The 23,634-nt window shown below is 37.9% G+C and overlaps 1 pseudogene; it reads left to right on the top strand.

Annotated features, from left to right (window-relative positions):
* Window positions 1-479: 479 nt before the first annotated feature.
* On the top strand, window positions 480-1,876 carry LOC137776632 (large ribosomal subunit protein uL4 pseudogene; annotated as a pseudogene).
* Window positions 1,877-23,634: the final 21,758 nt, after the last annotated feature.

The following is a 23,634-nucleotide window of genomic DNA, read 5'->3' as shown; positions in this document are numbered from 1 at the left end:
CACAGGTCAAAATTGTGTTGTTCAAGGGCCGACTGTAATCTCATAATCTAAATGTTAATAATGTTATCCAAAAAGATCTAATTATCAAAATTATATTGATATTTTTATTATAAAACTAATATTTATTCTTAAGCAAAAGTTCATCAATGTTTTCCATTGGGTTAGAATGATTGCTAATTTCAGATTATAACTGCTCATTTTTGTTCAATAATATACAACCCAAATGCTGTATAGAAAATTGTAAGGATAAACAGAGTAATAAGCAATACTAAAAATAATATCAAAGAATATTAAGATAAAGGCATTTTTAAAAATCAGCCTAAATTACGATTTAGATGCACATTAGATTATATTTTTAAAATTGGTTTAAAAAATTATGGAGATATAATGTAAAGCATAGTGACTATAGTTAATAACACCGAATTGAATATTTGGAAGCTGTTAGAAGAGTAGATTTTGCGTTTCCTGTGGGAGCCGCCGGGTTGAGGGGAGCGTGGCCTTCTCCTCTCTCGCCATGGCGTGTGCTCGTCCACTGATATCAGTGTACTCTGAAAAGGGGGAGTCATCTGGCAAAAATGTCACTTTGCCTGCTGTGTTCAAGGCTCTCATTTGACCAGATATTGTGAACTTTGTCCACACCAACTTGTGCAAAAACAACAGACAGCCCTATGCTGTCAGTGAATTAGCAGGTCATCAAACCAGTGCTGAGTCTTGGGGTACTGGCAGGCCTGTGGCTCAAATTCCCAGGGTTCGAGGTGGCGGCACTCACCCTTCTGGCCAGGGTGCTTTGGGAAATATGTGTCATGGGGGCCGCATATTTGTGCCAACCAAGACCTGGCGACGTTGGCACCGCAGACTGAATACAATGCAGAAGCGACATGTCATCTGCTCTGCATTGGCTGCCTCGGCTTTACCAGCGCTGGTCATGTCTAAAGGTCATCGTATAGAGGAAGTTCCTGAACTTCCTTTGGTGGTTGAAGATAAAGTTGAAGACTACAAGAAGACCAAGGAGGCTGTTTTGCTTCGGAAGAACCTTAAGGCCAGGAATGATATCAAAAAGGTCTACGGCTCGCAGCGAATGAGAGCTGGCAAAGGCAAAGTGAGAAACCGTTGCTGTATCCAGCGCGGGGGACCCTGCATCAACTATAATGAGGACAGCGGTATCATCAAGGCCTTCAGAAACATCCCTGGAATTACTCTGCTTAATATAAGCAAACTGAACATTTTGAAACTTGCTCCTGGGGGGCATGTGGGACGTTTCTGCATTTGGACTGAAAGTGCTTTCCGCAAGTTAGAGGAGCTGTATGGCACTTGGCATAAAGCTGCTCCCCTCAAGATTAACTACAACCTCCCCATGCACAAGATGCTCAATACAGACCTTAGCAGAATCTTGAAAAGCCCAGAGATCCAAAGAGCCCTCCGATCACCACGCAAGAAGATTCATTGCAGAGTCCTGAAGAAGAATCCACTGAAAAACCTGAGACTCATATAGAAGCTAAACCCATATGCAAAGACCATGCGCCGGAACACCATTCTCTGCCAGGCCAAGAACCACAAAATCCGGATGGATAGGGCAGCAGCAGCGCTAGAAGCCAAATCAGATGAGAAGGGGATTCCAGGCAAGAAGCCTGCGGTGGGGAAGAAAGGAAAGAAGGCTGTTTGCATTAAGAAGCTGAAGAAGCCAAAGAAGGCTTTGGTGGGAAAAAAGTCTCCAGTGACCAAGAAACCAGCAGCTGAAAAGAAGACCGCTAAAAAGAAGCCCGCAGAAAAGAAACCCACCACAGAGGAAAAGAAGGCTGCTGCATAAACTTAAATTTGTTTATTCGGTAAAGGTCAAGTCATTTTGGACAGCTAATTTTGAATAAAGACCTGATCAAAGAGAAGTGAGAAACATGGGGGAAAAAAAAGAGTAAATCTTAAAAGTTCTCATGCCAGAAAAACAAATTTTGTAACTATGTATGATGACAGATGTCAACTAGACTTATTGTGGTGATCATTTCACCATGTATACAAATAGCAAATCATTATTTGTACACCTGAAACTAATATAATGTTATAGGTCAATTATACCTCAATTAAAAAAAAGTGAAAAAAAATTGGTTTAAAAATTAAAGAAAAAACTAACACAAAGCTGAAGTTGTTTTAGATGATGTGTTTGTTAAATTTTTAACTGAAAACTTTAAATACATCTTAATTTCAAAGTGTTCATTAAATACTGAATCCTGACAGGTACTATTTCACTGTAAATATTTTTCCTTGGCCAAATATGTGTTTACCACCTCGTACATCAGGCTCAATTCTATAATAGAGTCTCTTTTCAAAGTAAAAAATGCAATGAGCTTTCTTAAGAGACTCAGCTTCTATAGCCTTGCGGGTTTCACAGTTATAAACAGCTAGTGGTAGAGGGCACTGCTGTTTTAAATAATAGTGTTGTGGCTCACATTTTCAATTCTTTTGTCAGTTTGTTTTCTGACCAACAGCCTCGCTTCTATGTGGCCTGATCTAATTTCTTCCAGATTATAAATCAATACAGGTTAACATGACTGATTCAAGAAAGCAGAATGAAAAAAACTGAAGTTACCATATAAGTCTATAAACTGAGATTTACTTACAAATGTGCTGCCCTAATTCAGTGCAGAAGGACCGACAGATAAGACAGAGCAACTCACTCTGCCATTGGATACTAAGTAATCGAGTAAAATGTTATTTCATTAGTCCTTTTACCTATTACTTAATTATGAATAAAGGTGACTTTTAAATTGTAAAAATTGGAAAATTATACATGATTTGTTAATTTAGGTTAACTTTTTTTTTAAACATCTTTATTGGAGTATAATTGCTTTACAATGGTGTGTTAGTTTCTGCTGTATAACAAAGTGAATCAGCTATACATATACATATATCCCCATATCTCCTCCCTCTTTGCGTCTCCCTTAACTTTTGACCATCCCTTTATTTAAATCTACAAAATTAACTCCCCTTTCATATCATTCCCGCCTTTGGATGATCAATATCATAATTTACGTTGTGGAGATAGTAAAACAACTTTTCTCTCTCATTACCTTCTATTCTTTTTATTATTTACATTGTATTTTTTAATTTTTTTCTCCCAGCTTTATTGAGACTTAATACTTTATGTTACCTGATTACCAGGCTTATTCAGGCTGGTTACGTGGAAGGATTTCGCCTAATCCCAAAGAACAAGGGTGAGGAGTAAGAGAAAATATTATGCATAGACATGTATGCAGAGCTCTTCGTGGAAGCAGAAAGGACTCATGCCTCCCCAGGGAAGTAGGTGAAATACCATCACTCAGCACGTGAACATCGAGACACACGCAAAGCAGGTGTTGCGCGGAGCAAATGGAGCGACTTGAGGGATGGACCACAATAAGGCTGCAGAAACTGAAGAGCATGCCACCCATTTTCCAAAAGAAATTTTCAAACTTCTTAATACATTTTTGCCTTAATCACCTTTAACTTCACAGTAAAATACCCTTGGAAAACATATCATTCATCTTTACATGTATTTATAGCTCAAATATGTATTCGGAATTTTCCATTAAGAATAATATACTATTCTTACTTTGCCTGAATTCACACAGGAGTAATTCTCTACAGAACTACATTTCATTTACTTTTTAAGTGTATAACTGGAAATGATTTGAATATAATGAAAATGCTATTAAATACACTTTTGTTGAACAGAGTAATAAACCTCACTCACTTTAATAATCAGAATGTAATCCAGTCATTCATCTTCTTGGAGAATACTGCATGTCTGGTATAAAAGGTAACGGAGCTCTTAGTATGCCATTTCCCCTATTTTAATGTCAAACCAAAGCCAAGAAAGAATTATAAGTTATGACGCGTACATTGTTTGCTAAAAACAAACTCACAGCACTATATTTATGCCCTGGGTGCAAAAATCTTAAATGGATAGAAGGATAAGAGTGGCTTTATTTTACAACTTTACTGGTAAGAATTGCATAAAAGATATGTAAAAATGGTGGAAATTCTAAGACACCTTGGGGAATTATAAAGAAAAGTACATAAAATTATAGTGTGAGGAAGTTTGAAGAACACGTTTTGTGTTACTGAACGCTGGTAGGACTCTGAAGGGTGGAACTCATTCAGGCCTCCTCAATTACAAAATAATTGTTACTTTTCTTTTGCTTTTGTTTAAAGCTCCCATATGAATACGCTTGGGGGAAAGCATTATTCCTTTTAGAATACTACTGAGATTTGAAGATTCAATGGTTCAAAGAATGTGGGGTTTAATGCAAAAAAAAAAAAAAAAAAGATATCTTTTAAAAAAGAACATGACTTGTCTATTCCACAGTCTAATCTTAATCTCTCCCCAGATAAAGCATATTACTGTGTAATATTCTCTTAATTTGAATACCGTCATCTAGAAACATTCTCCATTAGCGTTAAGACTTCCTTAGCATCATATGGACTGATTGCTTTCATTTCAAAAATAATATAGTTAATTGCATTCTTATTTTTAAAAACAAAACCCTAAGTTTCTAAAACAACCTGGTTGCATTCATGTTAGGTACTCCAGTGACCCTTCGTTATTATAAACATATTATGAATTATATGTAATTAGCTGCACTTACATTCTGCACCGCTGCCCAGACGGGAAACTGCAGGATCAGCTTTGATTCCACTCAGTCTCAAACCTGCACGATTCTCTGTCTTAATTTGCATTCAGAACACCACCGCGTTTGACCTGGATTGTTTGGGAGGATCTATGACTTTAAGCTCTTTATAGAGGTCATGCTCGAGGCACAAGACCACAAGACACGGTTTGAAGTACGACCAGGTTTGGGTTTGCTGAACACTGTAAGGCAGTGGCTTTCAACCTTTCCAAAACATTGGAAGCACCTGGGGGACTGTAAAAAACACGCTGATGCCTGAATCCCACCCGCAGAGATGCTGATTTAATTGGTCAGAGAGCATTGCAAAAGTTCCCCAGGTGATTCCACTGTGCAGCCAGGTTTGGGAACTACTTCTCTTAGCTGAGCATTGTCTTGCAGAGAGGAATGTAAGCAGGACTGGATTTTGAGAAGGTACGTGGATGAGAGAGGAGAGAATCTGAAATTTTTGAGAGGCAAAGTTGTGATGATTACTACAGGAAGATGAAATTTTTAGGGAAAATTAAAACAGATGTTGGAAAGGAACATCAGGCAGTTGCGCTGTACTGATGTGTCATATGGTGCTCTCTTCTATGTTCTCATACTCAGTAAATGCTCTGCAGTGTTGGTTACTTGGGGGATGGCTATATGTTGGCTGAGATAACGTTCTATCTCTACCAACCTACCACCCACAAGTCAGGGGGGGCCCTTGACAGTCCCTCCACATTCTATTTTAATTCCCTAGTTAACTGTCAGTCTCCTGCTTTAATTTGAATCTCTTTGAGAACGATTTTCTCTTTTTCATCACTGTGAAACATTGTAGTGTGCCTGATAACTATCTAAAATTCAGCAAATGTTTGTTGAATGAATACTGAATAATGACCAAGTTGAATGAATAATTTAAGATTACTTTTGCAATTAGTTCAGTATTTTTTTTTAGGCAAATAAACAAAATATTCCCACACAAATACTGACTTTTCTTCTTTCTTGCCTTAGAGTTTTAAATATTAAATGTTTCCTTTAAAGTCTCAGACGAACTCTTTCGAGACCCAGGACTGAGCTGGGGGCTCCTTTATCCTTTTAAAGAAGCTTCTGAAAGAGGTAATATGAAAAGTGACATCAAGGATAATAAATATACTGTGAATTCTAGGAGAGACTTGTCTTGATAAAGCCTCTCAGATTTAAGTAGTTCATCTTGGCTATCTAAGAGCCGTTACCTAAGAGCACTTCTGCCCTTGGGAAGAACCATATGATGTTAAAAGATTAGAGTAGTGTGACAGCGCCAGCTTATTTGAGGAAAGATTCTCCTTCCCAGCCAGCCAGGAAATATCCTTACTGAGATATAATCGAATAGCCCCAACTGCTGATTTAACAACAGGTATGCTTTGCCCTTCTACTTTGGGCTTACCCTTACTGTTCCAGCTGACTGTCTTCTATTCTATTCTAATATTCTCCCTATTTTTACACTCTACCCTCTTTCTCATCACTCTCCCTCTGACATACTGACGAATTCTCCTAGTCATCTCTAGAACCCACATTAACCCTTCTAACAGATTATCGTTTCACCCTGTGCTAAAGTCTTCTCTTTTGGGTGTCATGAGTTCCAGTAGTTCACCTTCTGCACTCCACTGTTGTCATCTATTGACCTGAAAGCCGCTCGCCTCCACCCACATTCAATGAAGACTTTGGCAACAACCTTACTGTTCACAGCAACACCTCTCATTTTCCTGGACCACTGCTGCTACCCAATTGTACTTTTGGTCCATAACAACTTTCATTTCCATCTCATGCTTTAGATAATATCTGATCACAAACTCCTATGCTTTAATCCCACTGAATTTATCCTTCGCCGTAATTTGGAACTCCTTTCACAATTCTCTTCTGTCCCACTATTTTCTCCTACTGATGTAACTGGCTTTCTGTTGTATCATTTCAACAACTGTCTTGTTTTATACTCAGTTGCCTCCATATCGTATCTTTCAATTAGAACCAACCATTCCAGCTCTACATTTGTCCACCCTCAATTGTCTGATATGGCAACCGGTAGCCACACGGTCTACTTGGCACATGAACCATGACTAATCTGAATTGAAATATGCTGTATGTGTGATATACACACCAGAATTCACTGACCTAGTATAAAAAAAGAATGTAAAATCTCATTAATTACCTTGGTTGTGATAATCAATTCACAATGTGTGTGTGTATATATATATATATATATATATATATATATATATACACGTACCTATATATAAAATCATCACTTTGTACTGCTTAAATATATACAATTTTTACTTGTCTATCATACCTCAATAAAGCTGGAAAGAATTTTTTAAAATTACAAATATGGCTTGCGTGTGTGGTCTGCATTATATTTCTGTTGAGCAATGCTGATTAACATGTGTCAAGGAACTTCTGTCCTTCACTGTCAACTCCTGAGCATTGAACTTGGTGAGAGAAATCATACAGATAGGTGTATTTCTAACCTAAAGTGTCCACTTCTAGCCTAAAATGACCATCACTACTCCTCAGACAACCTTTAACTTGTCCCCAGAGAATGCGAGCCCTAAACTGTCTCTCACAATTCACACAACACATGTGTACTGAGTGCAGACCATGCCAGTCACCAGTTTAGGAGCTGCGGACGGAGCAATGAACAAGAGATAAGAGTCCTTACCCTCATGGCGGAGTCGGACAAAAAACAAGGCACATTAGGAAAATATGCAGTTTGTTACACAGATCGGGTAGCTCTAGGCTAAACTGAAAATGTGATTCAGGCAATTGGGATAGAAGATGTCAATGGAGGAACACAGCAGAACTTTTAGACAGTGTCCTGAAAAGGCCTAAGTGAGGATGTGGCATCTGGAGGAGTGAAGAAGCTGAGCTATGATTCTTGGGGAGGAGCCTTCCAGGGAGAGGGAACGTCAAGGGCCAAGTCCCGGCTGAGAGTGGAGCACGGCTAGGGGCCTGGACAAAGGTCTCTGTGGCCGGAACCAGGGCGCCAAGGAGAGAGAAGCAGATGGCTCAGCGAGTTTCTGAGTGAGGATGGCTGTGGGGGGCAGAACACAGGTAGATCAAATAGGTCACCACGTGGACTTTGGCTTTTCTGTCAAATATTTGGAGGGTCTTGTCCAGAGGGGTCATGCGATCAGGCTTAATTTTAACATGACTCTGGATGCAGCACTGAGAAAAGGGAGAAGAGAGATGAGGTTAAAAGCAGGTAGAATGGTTATGAGACAACTGCAATAATCCAGGTGAGAGGTGAGGGTGGTTTCCACCAGGCTGGTAGCAAAAGAAGTGAAGTGCCTTCTCGCACAGAAGCAGTGAAAGCCTCTTGGCTGAAGTGCTTCTCTGTGTCCAGATAATTTACCTACACCCCAACTCAGCCTTCCCTTTTTCCTTTTGTCAGAGGAAGCGTGACCCCATCCCCTCATTCGTTGCCTGGATCCAGTCCACTTCCTGCCAACCGCTGTTGTCTCTAACATCTTTCCCTGTTGGTTCAATAACTAAACTTAAGAAAATGAGCTCTCCCTCAAGCATTCACTGTCTTCCCGTCTCATTGTTAGCTCTATTCTTTTTCTTCCTTTATAATTCCTGTCTCCAGAATCTCACCTCACCATTCATCTCTCTACTGCAAAGTGGCTCTAGTTGCCATCACGACAGGAAAATCCTTTTGACCTTCTGATTTGGAACGTCTTAGATAATTTAAAGTCCTCATTTTATTGGACATCTTTGTGGCATTTGATAATATTGATCATTCTCTTTTGGAATTTGGACTTTCCTCTGTTTACATTTATGTTGCCACTGTTGTGTTAAACACTGGAATGCATAATCATATTTTACTTAACTTTGGTCTCTAATACCATGTATATAATTCAATTTTATGTACCTGGAACTCATAAACATATATATACATATACATAAACAAATACATAAATAAACATTTATATATAAAATAATATACATACATATATACTATTTATATATATAATGATTAATTATATAAGAATATTTCATCTCAGTTTCCATAGAAACTACTCTTTTCCTTTGTTCTTTTATTTCTGTCTTTGAAAGAATTCAGCCTTCTCAATGGGTCTGTGGTACCTGTCTCCCCAAAATTAATGAAATTGTTTCCCTTTGCTCATAAATAAGTTTCAAAGACAGAGACCTCCTTGCTTTCAAGGAAAGAGGATCCAGGGTTTCAGTTGCTAATGATTTTGGTCTCTACACTTCAAGGTCTATTGTAAAATAAAAGGAGTTAGCTTTCCCCCCTGCTCTGTGTATGGGTCACAGAAGTTTTAAGTTAGGAGTCATAAGGCGGATTGGCAAGGGGGTAGGTGAGGGAGGAGCTGCCTGGGAAATGCTGGGTTAGTGGATCAAGAGACCCCACTGGGCCCAGAACAATGAATCTAAGTCCTTCGAACAGCCGGCCGACACCAGCTTTCCTGTGTGTGAGAGCCTCCCAGTCGCCTCAAGACCTAAGGTTTTTTATCCTTAGGAGTGTCTCACCAGCTGTCTGTGTAGTGGGATCTGGCCCTAGTCTGAATAGCCCAGGTGGACCACACTTTGGTGCTCAGGATACCTGCCAGCGCTAAGTTTGGAAGGCAGCGGAGAGGTGGGACTGACATCAGGCACAGGGGTGCATGGGGCTGTGGGTGTGGAGGGGGAGGAGGCCCCACGCTGAGGCTTGAGGGGCCTGAAGGGGGAGCTCTCGCAGGTGCGCTGGTTACCGATGACAGTTCTGTCTGGATGGGCCTCTTCCCATCACCACTGTCCAGATTATTCCTAGCTCACATTTCATGGATGTTTAGCTACAAGTTCAAATGTATGGGTTCTCCATGGCATACGGATAACAGAAACAATTTTAATAAGGAGGATGTTTGCACATAATGGATTACAACAGATATTCAAATCACTTTATAAAAGAAAAAGGTTACCATGTTTCTAGTATGTTGATATGAACTTAATTGGTTTTACTAATTTATCTAAAGAAAAAATAATGTGTCAAGCAGAAAGGGAGACTTTATCCAGGAAAGGCAGAATGGAAAGAAAAAAGAAAAAAAAAAAAACAGCCAAAAAAGTCTGTGGTTTTTCATATACTCTGGGTGAGGAGACAACGTAAAGACTTAAGTATTTCTGTGCCACAGAGAAAAGCTTCCTATCTAATGAAGACAGAAGCATGAGTTTTTCTCTGGATTCGTCTTTTTCTGCCACACTTTCCCCTGATGGCCACTGATCATTGTGTATCCAGGGTGAAGAAGATGATAAAGCCAACGTGACTACGTAACTATCCTGATCCCTGTAAAATCCTCAGCAGTTTTACTCACTGCTACTCTAAGTAACTATAAACTTACTTAATGTGACTCAACAGTTGGAAAAGAGAGACAGCTGTGGTATGCTGACACCGTAGAAGGCTTAAACCTACCATTCTTTCCAAGTCAAAAATCTAACCTATTGTTTTTGAAATTCCTACTGAGTTTATTTTTTTCTTTTTAATTTTAACCATGATTTTAAAATATAGAAATTTCTTATGAAAACCAAATTTCTTACCTCTTTTGAAAAACTGATCTCACAATCTGTATCTCCACATGGCCACAACTGGCTGGAGTTGACTAGAATGTGGTAACCTGGTAACTTGAAAATCCAGGTAGGTGAGCCTGGAACCTTTCTGTCTCTTGATGACTCCTTACTTACCAACCACTGTCAGGGTCAAATTCTGGTTTTAAAAAATATCAATGCCTGGGCCTCACCCCAAGGTTTTCTCACTTGGAATAAGGAATAGTTTAAAAACTCCCCCAGTGATTTTATTATGCAACCAGAGTTGAGACCCACTATTCTAGACCAGTATTTCTCAGACTTAATGTGTATTTGAATCAACTACAGAGCTTGCTAAAATAAAGATTCTGATTCATCTGAGATTCTACATTTATAAAAAGCTCCCAGGTGATGCTGGGCCCCCGGCAGCATTCTCAACCTTACTTACTATCATAAAATAGAAACTTCAAAATTTTCATGCTTATTATTCAAATTCTGATAATTTCTCAGCATCAACAGAACTTTCCTTTGTTGACCCTAACACCTTTACACCTCTTTTCCTCCCCCAACTTAGATTCCACAGTCAGGCATCCTCATCGATGCTTTGCATTTTCCTCCTACTGTCCCTTCTTGTTTACTCCTGGGAAAACTCCAGCCCTGATTACAGACAACACTTGCCCTGCAACTGAACGGCTGAACTCTCAATTGGAGGTAAACACTCAACCATGCAGATGATAGGCTTGAAAGTTGAGACTGCAAATCTCAAATGGACACTCAGAACAGCAAATCAATCCTGCTACTAACAGAATCACGCTCCCACTGTGAGCGGGAACTTTCAGCAAAGAAATACATACATAATAATTATAATCCGCCTTCCCTCCTGCTATTATGTTAACCAGAGAAGCAGTGAGAACCAAAGGAATGAGGCTGCATTCATGTCTACAGATAAGATACTTGCCTTTTTTTTCCTTTTCTCTCCTCCCTTTCCTTTCAATGCCGGTGGAGCTGGAGCTTAGAGGAGGGAGGAGAGGGGTCAGAGATCCAGACTCAACTCTCCACTCCCTTCCCACCACAGGGGCCCACACGCGCACACGCACCAACACACACTCTTGAGTCCGGGAGCTGGCACTTTGGGGAGAAGCCCTTTGACCTAGCTCTGTGGCTGCCAGTTTAAAAAGAACATGACTGTGCCTTAAACACAAAAAAAATAGGACTATAATAACAGATGTGGCTAAAAAGTTAAATAGTTTGGCAAAGGTACCACTAAGGAGTATGGGTTCACATAGCTCAGAAGAAGGGAAGCGTAGTAATTGGGAAAATGTAAAGCTGTTCCCTACCGAGAGTCCTCAGTTTACCAGTGACACTGGTAACTTTCACCTCTGCTTTGGCCACTGATTAGTCTTTTGATGGCTCACTAGTAGTACTGTTCACTAATTAGCCCCAGCATTGAACCTCTTTTCTTGGAACAGCACAACTTAATGCATCATTATTCCTCCCTTAAGTGAAAGAAAATTTTAAATGAAAATTAATATTACTGTGAATACATTATATTCCTCCATTACATTTTTTCTCAATCAGGAGAATATTTTTCCTTCTATTCATGTTGTCTGCTCATCCTGCCCATTAAATATTAGGTTGTTAGATTCTTAATTATTTCAAATGTTGTAGTTCATTTACTCATTAATGTGCTCAGTCACAAATATTTATTGAGTTCCATCTGCATGGTAGGCATTTAGAATCAGTAATAAGTTAAGCAAACTTTATCAAGGGCTTATAGTCTAAAATTTTCTCAGCTTTTCTTAAACTTGGTCTTATTGTTCCTAAAGCTGTATCCATTTTTTAAAAAATATATCAACTTTTCAATGCAAATTTTAAGAAAATAGAGTTTCTTTCAAAGAGCTACATAGAAGTTTTGTTACCTGAAAACTGGGTTCACCTCTTGGTGGTTGTTGAGCCAATAGACATAACCAAGCCAAAGAGCGGGAGGAGGAAAGATTTATTACTTGCAGCAAGTGATGGAACCGAGCAGGACCCTGTGGGGCTCCTGGGCACAAAAGCCTTCCTGTGTCCCCCATTTCTTGATTACAGGAAATAGGCTTCATTCACCCTCCATAACCCTCCCTGAGTTCCAATGGGCAGGTTTAAACAGTTGCTAATTAGGGAGGGGAGGGGATGTGGAGACCTGGGAGGAACAGTCAAAAGAAACAACAGAGCAGCCTTGGGGCAGGGTCCAGGTTCCCCCTCATGGGACGCACACAACAATACCTTTGAGCTGTTTTGCAGATACTGAAACCCCAACCAGGTGGGAAAAGTTAACTGACTGCTGCCCACCAGCAGGTAGACCCCAGACTGGCTGAAACCAGAAGGTTGATGATGCTGACTCCCGATTACCTCACCACCAACCAATCAGAACAATGTCCATGAGCTGACCACGCCCTGCTCCTTGAACACTCTAAGATGCCTCACTACCTCTTCCAGGTCGGGACACACAGTTTTGTTGGCATTAGCCTGCTGTGGCCCCCTTTGCCTGGCAAAGCAATAAAGCTATTCTTTCCTACTTCACCCAAAACTCTGTCTGTGAGATTTAATTTGGTGTCAGGGTACAGAGGCCCGATTTGACTTCAGTAAGAACACTGGGGATCTTTCCCAAAGCAATGTTTCCCCGAACAGCAAAACTGGGGAAGTTTTAAGCTAAGGGTACATACATATTCATAAAGGGGCTTAAGCAGAGGAGAATTCATCATAGAATTGGGGCAAAGGTTGACAGAGTTCAAGCTTTAGTTGATTGAAGTCAGGATGGTCAAAGCATCATTCCATCCTCCAACTGGGTGGGAGCCTTAGTTCCTACAGAACTCAAAGGTATATTAATATTATGTATTTCCCTTGAGGAGCAACTAGGACTGTATCACTGCACTATTGTTTCACTGCCTTTCCTCTGTTCCTGCATTCCTTTGTTACCTTAAGATCATTAATTACCAAGGCCTGTTCAAGGGCAAGCATTGTGGCCAGGCTCAGGAACAAAATCGCTTAGGCCAAAACGGGTTCTCTTATGTCAAGAAAGCCATGCCTGGTTCTCTTTCTCCCGGGACCCCCTAACCTATCTGCTTACAGTCTCTCTCCAATTTGTTTATAAAATACGGATTAAAAAATAATAATAAAGTGTGTTTCTTCCTTGGAGTTTAGCATTGAAAGCATACATCTATCTATCAAACACACTAAAGAAGATGATATTCTTAGTTTTACTTTTGTTAAACAAACAAAATTCAACCGAGTAAATTTGAAGATCTAATTGGTTTCATTAGGCAATTCATGAATCGGGCAGCGTCCAATCTGATAACTAGCAGGGTGCTCTGAGGGGCTGTGCAAAATGGAAGGTTTTTATAGGAAGAAGGGTGGGGCAAGGGAGCTATTAGCAAAAAGAAAAGAAAGGGTTATTTTTAGACCAAGACATGGGGGAAATGGGGGGAAGGAATTGCAAGCATTTAATTGTGTAGATTTCTCTTCTCCCTGGGTGGGGAAGGAGAGGGTCATGCTGGCAGATTACCTCATTGGTGCTGATCGGAAAATTCCAGACTGGTTAATGAAGATTGCATTTCTGGTGAAGGTTGGAACTGCAATTAGGTTAGGTATTAAATCTAGTTTTGGTATCATTGGCTTTAGTGCAAGTGACACCGTTTTGGGCCTGTGGTTTTTCTCTTTAATACTTTTGACCAGAGATGGATGTACCATGGAAATAAGGAAGCTTAAGTTGCAGGGCCCCTTAATTCCACTATCTCAGGATACTTATCGATGTATGCATGTGGTCATATACATTTTTTTTTTTACTTTCAAAAATTATATACTTTAACTAAAATTATTTAAGATTGGTGTCTCCTTCCATTACGACGTTCCTCCACAACACTTTTCCTATTTGGGATTTCACTGGAATGGACCGAAGTAATATGGGAAGGAAAACAGGCTGGGAGACCTACGATTTGAAAAAACGTTGTTAGGAAAGTATCATTAAAATAAGAAAGAAACCGTAAACTCCTGAATTGAAAGTACATATGAATATTACATTTATTTAGTAAAGACCTGAGAGAAAATATAGACTAAAATTAATGAAATGCAAAACAAAATAATAAATTAAAATAATTCTGACACTGAGGTGCTAATTGTAATGAAAAATGATTTCAGATCACACCAATAACAGTAACTCATACAAAGGAAGCAATAAATTTTGAATACAAATAATTCATAGGCTTTTGAATTGTTTGATAATCCAATTAATGAAGTGGGATGAATCATATAAACATGTTGGAAAAATATTTAAATTTCTTGCTAATGTGTCATGAAATACTGATATGGACACGGATGACAAAAATCACAATACAGCATGAAAACCAGGACATTAGTGACAAATTGGCTAGTGACTTTTATCAGTTCAAACAGTACTTAAGATGAGGTATTGCAGAAGGAAAATAGAGGTGCCCTGAAATCCTACATCTTAACATTTATTTCTCACAGTTTTGGAGGTTGGGGAGTCCATGTTCAAGGAGCTGGAAAATTCAGTGTCTGATGAGGCCCTGTTCCCTTTCCCCGGTCCATAGTAGAAAGAACGAGAGAGCTCCCTGGTGTCTCTTCTTCTAAGGGCACTAATCCCATCTATGAGGGCCCTGTACTAATGATCTAATCACCTTCCAAAGTGATTAGATCCTCCTAATACGATCACAAAGTGATTGTATTGGGGGTTAGGATTTCAACACATAAATTTTAGGGGGACACAAATATTCCATCCCTAACAGTACCTAATGAATGAAATAAACAGAGTCTTGTGTTAGAGAATAACAGGAGAAAGGAATGCTGTTTTAGGTAAGGTGATAAGAAAATCTCCCTAAGAATGAGAACTAAATGTTACACCTGAATGATGAGAAGGAGGCAGCTATGAAAAAAATCCCAGGAAGAAATTCATGCAGAGGAAAGAGCAAATACAAAGTCTATAACAATATTTGGTGTTACACGTTTTATGCCTACTTCTTAATAAACTTGCCACCTCCTTTCTTATTTGGTTTTAATTAAACGGATTTTTATAATATTCCCTCTGTCTAATTGAGTATTTTTCATGAAAGATACTTAAATGTGTTGAGGAGTACCAACTGCACAACCAGTTTTGCTCACCATCTATGCTTCAATGAATAAGTCTCAAAAGACCCCTGGAATCCTGTTTAAAATGAGCTTCCATGCAACTCGATATTTGTCTTCAATTAATTATGAGGAAACAACGTGTGATGACACCTGACAACTAATTGCATCACTAGCGAAGGAAGCGTCCTTGTTAGGGCTGAGACAAGATGATTCGTGACCTCAGTGCTTATTGAAGAAATGTTATACTTGACAGCTTGCTGAAGCAGCTCTTTGAAAAGTAATGCAGCAATTCATCACCTTCATAATTGATAACATTATCCTATAAAATGATTTAATTTAAGGACAGAAAAACAAAGGGTACCATTTGGAAGGATGTAATGAAATTGAACAACCAAAGAAATTTGAAATAGAAAAGCACACTGTGAGAATAATACTCTGCATGAAGTCTATTAATATGCACTTTGTCTTGGTCAGGGGGTCAGATTAAGATCAGGGGAGTCAGTCTGCCTAAGTTAAAACTCCTGTTCTTTCACTTACTAACTCTTTAACCTTGCACAACCATTTAAACTTTCTGTACCTCAGTTTCTCAACAATGAAATGATAACAATATTTACCTCATATGTTCATTGTAATCATGTAACACAGAGCTTTGTAAGTAATAGCTACTATGATCATTATTACTTGGACTGATTTTTTAAAATATTAAATTTACTAATTTTTTACCTAATTGTGTGGAGTTTCACACAACTCCAATAAGTGGAGATAAACAATCTGCTGGTGATTTGGTAAAACATTATGCCTTCAGGCTATGGTGTTAATTATGATCTCTTTCCTTTCCTTTGGTTACATATAAGTCTATATATAAAAATCTAAAGGTTTAGAGTATACTAAATGCAATGCTATTAATCTTAAATATAAAATAATGATAAATGCCGTATCTTCCATTGAAAATGAATTTCAGTGAACTGAGATAGCTGAAATTTACCACCTTAATACAGCACTCCTCCTGTGGTAATTCTTGGTGATGTAAAAAAATTCATATATGATCCTTCCAATATCTTGGGACCCCTCAAACATCTAACCGCCTCCCCTTCCATGATCTTCAACCTCAAATCATAGCTTACACCGTGTCATTATCAGTAACTGCAAGGGCATCCCACTCTCTAGTTACCCTCAACTCATATTCCAGAGCTTTCCTGTTGTTCTGATGTTAATAGATCCTTAGATCCCACTAGAATTTAGGATTTATAGACTTGCTTTTTTACTCTCTCTCACCTTCATTTTCTCATTTCTTTCTTTAAGGAGATTAAAGTCCAATTATTATAAGCATTTTCTTGTATCCAACCTCAGCTCTCTTGCCTCCCCCTACCTTTGTCCTTGTTTGGCTAAACCTCAACCCTGATTAAACCTAACTCTCCACCTACTCTGTATCTATGCTGGAAACTGTGCATGTGAATTTAACAAGGGGAAATACACAATTAACTGACTGGTCTTATTAAATGCAGGATCCTCCTGCCTCAATTCAGTCTTGAACGTTCCTGGCAATCACACAATGTTTTCCTGGTTCCTTCAGACTCACACATGCCTAGATTACTCCCTGGCATGTCCTCTTTTAATTTTCAATACCTCCTTCCCCCATCATTTTTCTCGGCTGTGATTACTTAGCTTTCTATTTCACTGAGAAAATGGAACAGTGTACAACCTTCATAAGCCCCATAAAACAAGATTATTTATTCATTTGCTTGCAATTGTGCTAATATAATCTATCTTTTCTCCTGACAATACGGATGTGCTCTGTGCTTCTAGCAAAGGCCAACCCACCTACCTGTGTATTTGATTCTATTGCTACGCTTTCAATTACCCAAGGACTTTACTTCAGCAATTTTCCCCTCTTTTAAGTAGATTATTTTTCTCCCCTCTACTGGATCTTTCCCATAAGAATACACTCAACTGGATTTATATCACTTTAAAAACCTATTAGCTTTATTATCTCCAGCTACCACACAGTTCTCTTCTGTCCTCATAGTAAAATACCACAAAAATGTATCTTCAGTAGTTATATGCTTTTCGCTCATTCTCTCTTGAAAAACTCCAACTGGGATTTCACACCTATCACACCTATCAGACAGCTCTTATCATAACCACCATGAAATTAATGGTCAGTTCTAATGCTTCTCTCCCTTGACATGTCAGTGTTTGATATTCCCTTTTCCAAAACCTTTCTTATATTGTTTTAGGACACGAAAATCTCTTGGTTTTCCTCTTACTTTTTTGGCCTTTACTACTCTGTCTCCTTTTTTCTATATTGTCTTTCCTTCTGTATCTCCTCACTTCCCTGACTCCTTCACATTGGACATGTACAGGATTCTATCCTCCCAATCATATTTCAGTAGGAACACACCCAATTGTCAAACCAATCCAGGATAATGGCTTCATGGCTTTTCCTTGAAAACAAGAGCAGTGCTAGCTCTGGGAATTTTCATTTGCTCTTCCTTCTGCTTGGAAAACTCTTCCCTCATATATTTACAAAGCTGATCCCCTTTCCTTCTTCAAATCTTCCCTCAAAATGCCACCAACCCTTAATATCTCTTCCGAATTATCAACCTTTTAATCTCTGGGATTCAGTTTGAGTTTTTTCCCTGACATATCTTCCATTTTATGATTCTCTCTTCAGTTGTGTTTAATCTTCTGCTAAAGCTATACACTGTGATCTTGGTTTTGGTTATTGTGTCTATAATTTTTTCCTTTTTATGGCTTCTTATTATCTGCTACATTTCTGAATCTTGTCTTTTATGTTTTAAGTATAGGAAGGATAATTAAAGTCTGGGCTTCAGATACAGACACCGATATATGGAGTCCTGTAGGTCTATTTTATGTTGATCTCTCTCTCTCTCTCTCTCGTTCTCTCTTCATGCAGTCTTATCCCCTCTCATGCCTAACTAACTTTGATTGGATGCTGGACATTACACAGGGAAAACTTGTGAAATAATTTGAGGCCTATGTTTATGTTATCACCTCAAGACAGAGTTTTCATTTTCATTTGGGAAGTAGCCGAGAGCTATAGAAATTTGGAATAAGTTTAATCCAGTTTCAGAGATTAAGATGATTTGAAGCTGATATTTAGTTTCTACAAGGACCAGCTTTTTTTCAGATCACTCTTACTTTTAAAGTGTATACCTTTGGGGTCTCAACCCAAGGCATAAATGGGAGTTAGACATTCCCCCTTGACGAACCTGGTCTCCAATTTATGTACCCCTATCCCACAAGATTTTCAAATATTCTGCTAAGTTTCTCAGACTCATGCCACCTCTTCCAGAATAAGTTAATACATTTAGACGAAAAACACTTCTGCATACTGAACTCACTTCTCTAGGTTCCTATGTTTTTTTTTTAATCTACATTTTGGACCCATAACTATTCACAATCTTGTCAATTCTCTAATGGCTTTGAGCAAATTTTTAAAAAAATATTTTAATCACAATTTTTATGTCTTCAGCAGGATGTTGGTTCAAATTATGCTGTATGTATGTTTCTCTGTTTTTTTTTATTTCTTATTTTCTCTTTCTCTCCTCAATTTTGGCTGGTACTTGGTCTCCCCAAGTACCAGCCAAAAAAATTCTTTATATACAATGGAAATGTAAATGAGGTTAAGTAAACACTTTAAAAATCATATTGTTTTGGAGAAAGTAACAATTAATATCTCTAATTAATATATTAAAGTATTAGGCATCAAATAACTGAAAAAAATGGAAATAAAATTGAAAATCTGAACTGCAAACTTTTTTAGGTCTACAATTAAAGTATGGGCTTTCTACTTTTTATCTTGGCTTTCTTCTACATGCTTTATTTTCAGGAAATAATTGCAAATTTCACATGCAAAAGATAATAATTGAAAGCATTATAGACTGCTCTAACTGGACTTCCGGCACAGGTAGAATGTTAAACCAGAAGTTCAACAGGCATTGACTGTGTGTCCAAATGTATTTCCAAAGACAATTAAAAACAATTAGTTACTATTTTTCTATTTTCTTCTTCCTTATTGAATATTCTAAGTTATTAATCATTCCTCTAATCTGAGTACAGACCAAATGTCATCATTTATGGTCTATTTGCTTATATCCAAGTAGACAGTCACTCAGGTGACATTTGGTGTGTACAGGAACATATTTTGGGAACTCAGCCAATGAATTTAGGACCAAAATCACAGACAAAATCTAACAAGATGAAGTTTGCTAAAGGCAGTACTGTTGTTGACTATCATCCTCATTATTATGGAAAATAATTAAGTTCACATAAGGTAGACAATCTATTTTGAATACCTGTTTATTTTTCAGTTCATCATTTATGCAACAAATGTATATTGATAGCATTTCTGACCTTCCATAAAGATGGATATAACTTTCACAGGCAAAAACAGAATTAAAAAAGAAAGAGGAGCAGTCTAAAAACTTTTGTTATGAATAAACATATCTATCTCCTGGAATCTCTCTTTGTAACACACTCTTTCTCAAACCAAGGACAAGGTGAGGTTTAAGGCTGAACCCTCATCGCTCTCAGTAGTGGGGAAAGAAGAGGCCTAGCTTTGTGATAATAACAACAAACACTGTCAAGTGAAGCTCATGTGCTTGAAAAATTAGCATCATAGACTAAAACTTTATGCATTTTGGTATTACCTTGAGGAAAAAAATCACCATCTGCTCCTGCTTGCTCTTGCATGCTTCTTGTGAATATGGAAAATAGAGTAGACCTCCAAAATTCTCTAGGTCTTGTTGGGTTTTGTTTGATAGGGGAAATGGGAGAAGATGAAGGTAGGGGGTGTGGTAGAGGACTAAAAGATAACTCCACATATTTGATACACATGATGTGTGTGTACATATACATGTCTTTCATTCACATTGTGCCATAAAGGGTATCGCCTATGTAACACTAAGCATCACAGCCTTCCTCTTTTGTATCCTCTGCCACGTGCACTCAGCAAAATCAATTTCTTAACAAAGTTGAAAAAAAGTTATCTGCCTTGAAGAGAAAATTGGAGTTTCTGACATCCGTATGAAGTGCAGAACATATTAAGAAAGAAAACTTTCAGAGAGAGCCATAACAATCTCTTCACGGCTCCTAAGTACTATGACATTATAGCCAAATTTAAAATATTCTTGGGTTTCATGGCTCCTCTTGTTTGCATACCTGTTTTCCCAGCTGTGAATCTCTATCAGTTTTTTAAAATTTTCTCTGAAAATTTTTTCAACTTCGCCATTAATGCTGGTATTTAATTAATTAAACATTTAGATAATGATAAAATTTATGAGTTTCAGATTTATCCTAAAATATATAAAGAAGCACATTACTTGTTCTTGGTTGTCTTTGATGTATAAAGGTCAATAGGTTGACCTACAGTCTCCAAAGTTTTTTTTTTTTTAATTAATTAATTAATTTTATTTATTTATTTTTGGCTGTGTTGGGTCTTCGTTTCTGTGCGAGGGCTTTCTCTAGTTGCGGCAAGTGGGGGCCACTCTTCATCGCGGTGCACGGACCTTTCACTGTCGCAGCCTCTCTTTTTGCGGTCTCCAAAGTTTTAATCAAACACAAACCTAGGTGTTGCTGTAAAGGGATTTTGTAGATGTAATTAAAGTCTCCGAAAAGTAGACTTTAAATCAGAGAGATTATCTTGGATGGGATTCACTTAGTCAATTAGGAAGGCTTAAAAGAGAGTTGGGCTTTTCCTGGAGAAAGAGAGAGACAGAGACAGAGACAGAGAGAGACAGAGATTGATTGATTGAATCCTGCCTCTGCACTATATCTCCAGCCCACGCCTGTGGGATCCCAGTCTTCTTGTGCGCTTCCCTCCTTGTCTGCTTTATGGACTACAGACTGTGGACGTGGGACTTGCCTAGTAAGACCTTACAATTGTGTTAGCCAATTCTTTATAATTTCTCTCCCCCATCCCGCTTCTCTCAGGTTTTGCTTCCTTGGTTGAACCCTGACTGCTGATTAGTATAAGCCTCTTCATAAAAATCACCTGCATTGAAAGAAAACACATTCTTGAGCTGTAACTTAAGAGACCTTCCCATATGCCCCCTGCCCCCACACATGCCGAGCCTCCACCATTATCAACATTCCCACCAGAGTGGAACACTTGTGACAACTGATGAACCTACGTTTACACATCATTATCACCCAAAGTCCATAGTTTATATTAAGGTTCACTATTGATGTTGTACATCCTATGGGTTTGGACAAATGTATAATGATATGTATCCATCATTATAGTATCATACAGAGTATTTTCTTTGTTCTGCCTATTCACCCTCCACCTCCCTCAACCACCAATTTTTTTAATGTCTCTGTAGTTTTGCGTTTTCCAGAATGTCATATAGTTGTAATTATACAATATGTAGCCTTTTCAGATTGGCTTTTTTCACTTTGAAACATGCATTTGAAGTTTCTCCATGTCTTTTCCTGGCTTGATAGCTCATTTCTTTTTAGTACAGAATAATATTCTATTGTCTGCATGTACAATAGTTTATTTATCCATTCACCTATTGAAGGACATCTTGCTAGCTTCTAAGGTTTGGCAATTATGAATAAATCTGCTATCAACATCCATGTGCAGGTTTTTGTGCAGACATAATTTTCACTTCATTCGGGTAAACAGCAATGAGCACAATTGCTGGATCATATGGTAAGAGTATGCTTATTTTGTAAGAAACTACCAGAATGTCTTCCAAAGTGGCTGTACTGTTTTTCATTCCCACTAGCAATAAATGAGAGTTCCTGTTGCTCCACATCCTCACCAGCATTTGACATTATCAGTATTCTGCATTTTGGCCATTCTAATAGGTGTGTAGTTGTATCTCATTGTTGTTTTAAACTGCATTTCCCTGATGACATATGATACGGAGCATCTTTTCATGTGTATATTTGCTATCTGTATATCTTCTTTGATAAGATGTCTCTTAAGATCTTTGGCCCATTTTTTAATAGGGTTGTTTGTTTTCTTATGTTGAAGTTTAAGAGTCCTTATATGTTTTAGATATCAGTCCTTCATCAGATGTGTCTTTTGCAAATATTTTCTCCCAGTCTGTCTTGTCTTTTTATTTTCTTGGCAGTGTCTTTTGCAGAGCAAAGTTTTTCATGTTAATTAAGTCCAGTTTATCAATTATTTCTTTCTTTGGTGTTGTATCTAAAAAGTCGTTGCCAAAACCAAGGTCATCTAAGTTTTCTCACATGTTGTTTTCTAGGCTTTTTATAGTTTTACATTTTACATGTCGGTTTGTGATCCATCTTAAATTAATACTTTGAAGGGTGTAAGTTCCTTGTCTATTCCATTTTTTTGCATATGGATATCCAGTTGTTCCAGCACCATTTGTTGAAAAGACCTATAGCTTTTTTTTTATGGATGTATCCATTTACTTTTATCAAGAGAAGGGCAAACCACTACCTTTAATTTTTATATTGGTCCTGGTTAAGACCCATCACAGTGATTTCTTTAAAGGGTCTAGAGGAAGGAAATTCTTCCCCAAGAATTGCACTCAGGTCTGTCTCCTTATAATGCAGTCAACCTCATTTCTTTTCTAGGCATGTTAAATGGAATAAAACTTAAGAAACAAAGTAAAAATTCTTCAAGAAATAATTTTCCTTCTGCTACAGAGACTATGATATAAATCTTTCGTCACATTTCATAGTTGTATATGAATCTCATAGTTTGTGAATTAAGCATATTCCAGCAAATTTACTATAAATTACACATAAATATTCATAATTTTATTATTCCATGTAATATCAATGTGACTTTACCATGAAAATAAGATTAAGTAAAAAGTTTTGGAAAAAGAGAGTGATAATGACAGTGGTTTTCTGGCATATGGCATAATGTTATACAGAAGTTGATTTTTAACTGCTGAGATTTGTCACCTACATAAAATCAAGTTTTTGGCCTCAGTGTCTTTTCTGTCATTCAATCTGGTACTCTTGTAGACCACAAGAGTATCTCATATACTTGATGAATATTTTAATGAGACTTTGATTCCATTCTTAGAAAATTGATTTCCTCTTCCTGTTTCATAAAAGTATTTATATTGCCTAAAGGAATTCAAGTCTATCTTCACCTCAAAATTCTTTAAGATTGAGTGTTATGGTTTCATAAAGTAAATTAGGTTACTACTTCATAAATTTATCAAGTTCAAATAGTTATATATTAAGTTTCTGAGACAGTGACTATGTATAGCCTACAACACACAGGATACTTTGTCAATGTATGATTTTGAATATAATATTTTACAAATTATTGAGAAGTAGTTTTATTTTGGCTTACTCCATATGTGAAGAAAACATCCAC

This window comes from Eschrichtius robustus, chromosome 14, assembly GCF_028021215.1.
Source record: "Eschrichtius robustus isolate mEscRob2 chromosome 14, mEscRob2.pri, whole genome shotgun sequence".
Lineage (NCBI taxonomy): Eukaryota > Metazoa > Chordata > Mammalia > Artiodactyla > Eschrichtiidae > Eschrichtius > Eschrichtius robustus.
This window is presented reverse-complemented; position numbering and strand designations above follow the sequence as displayed.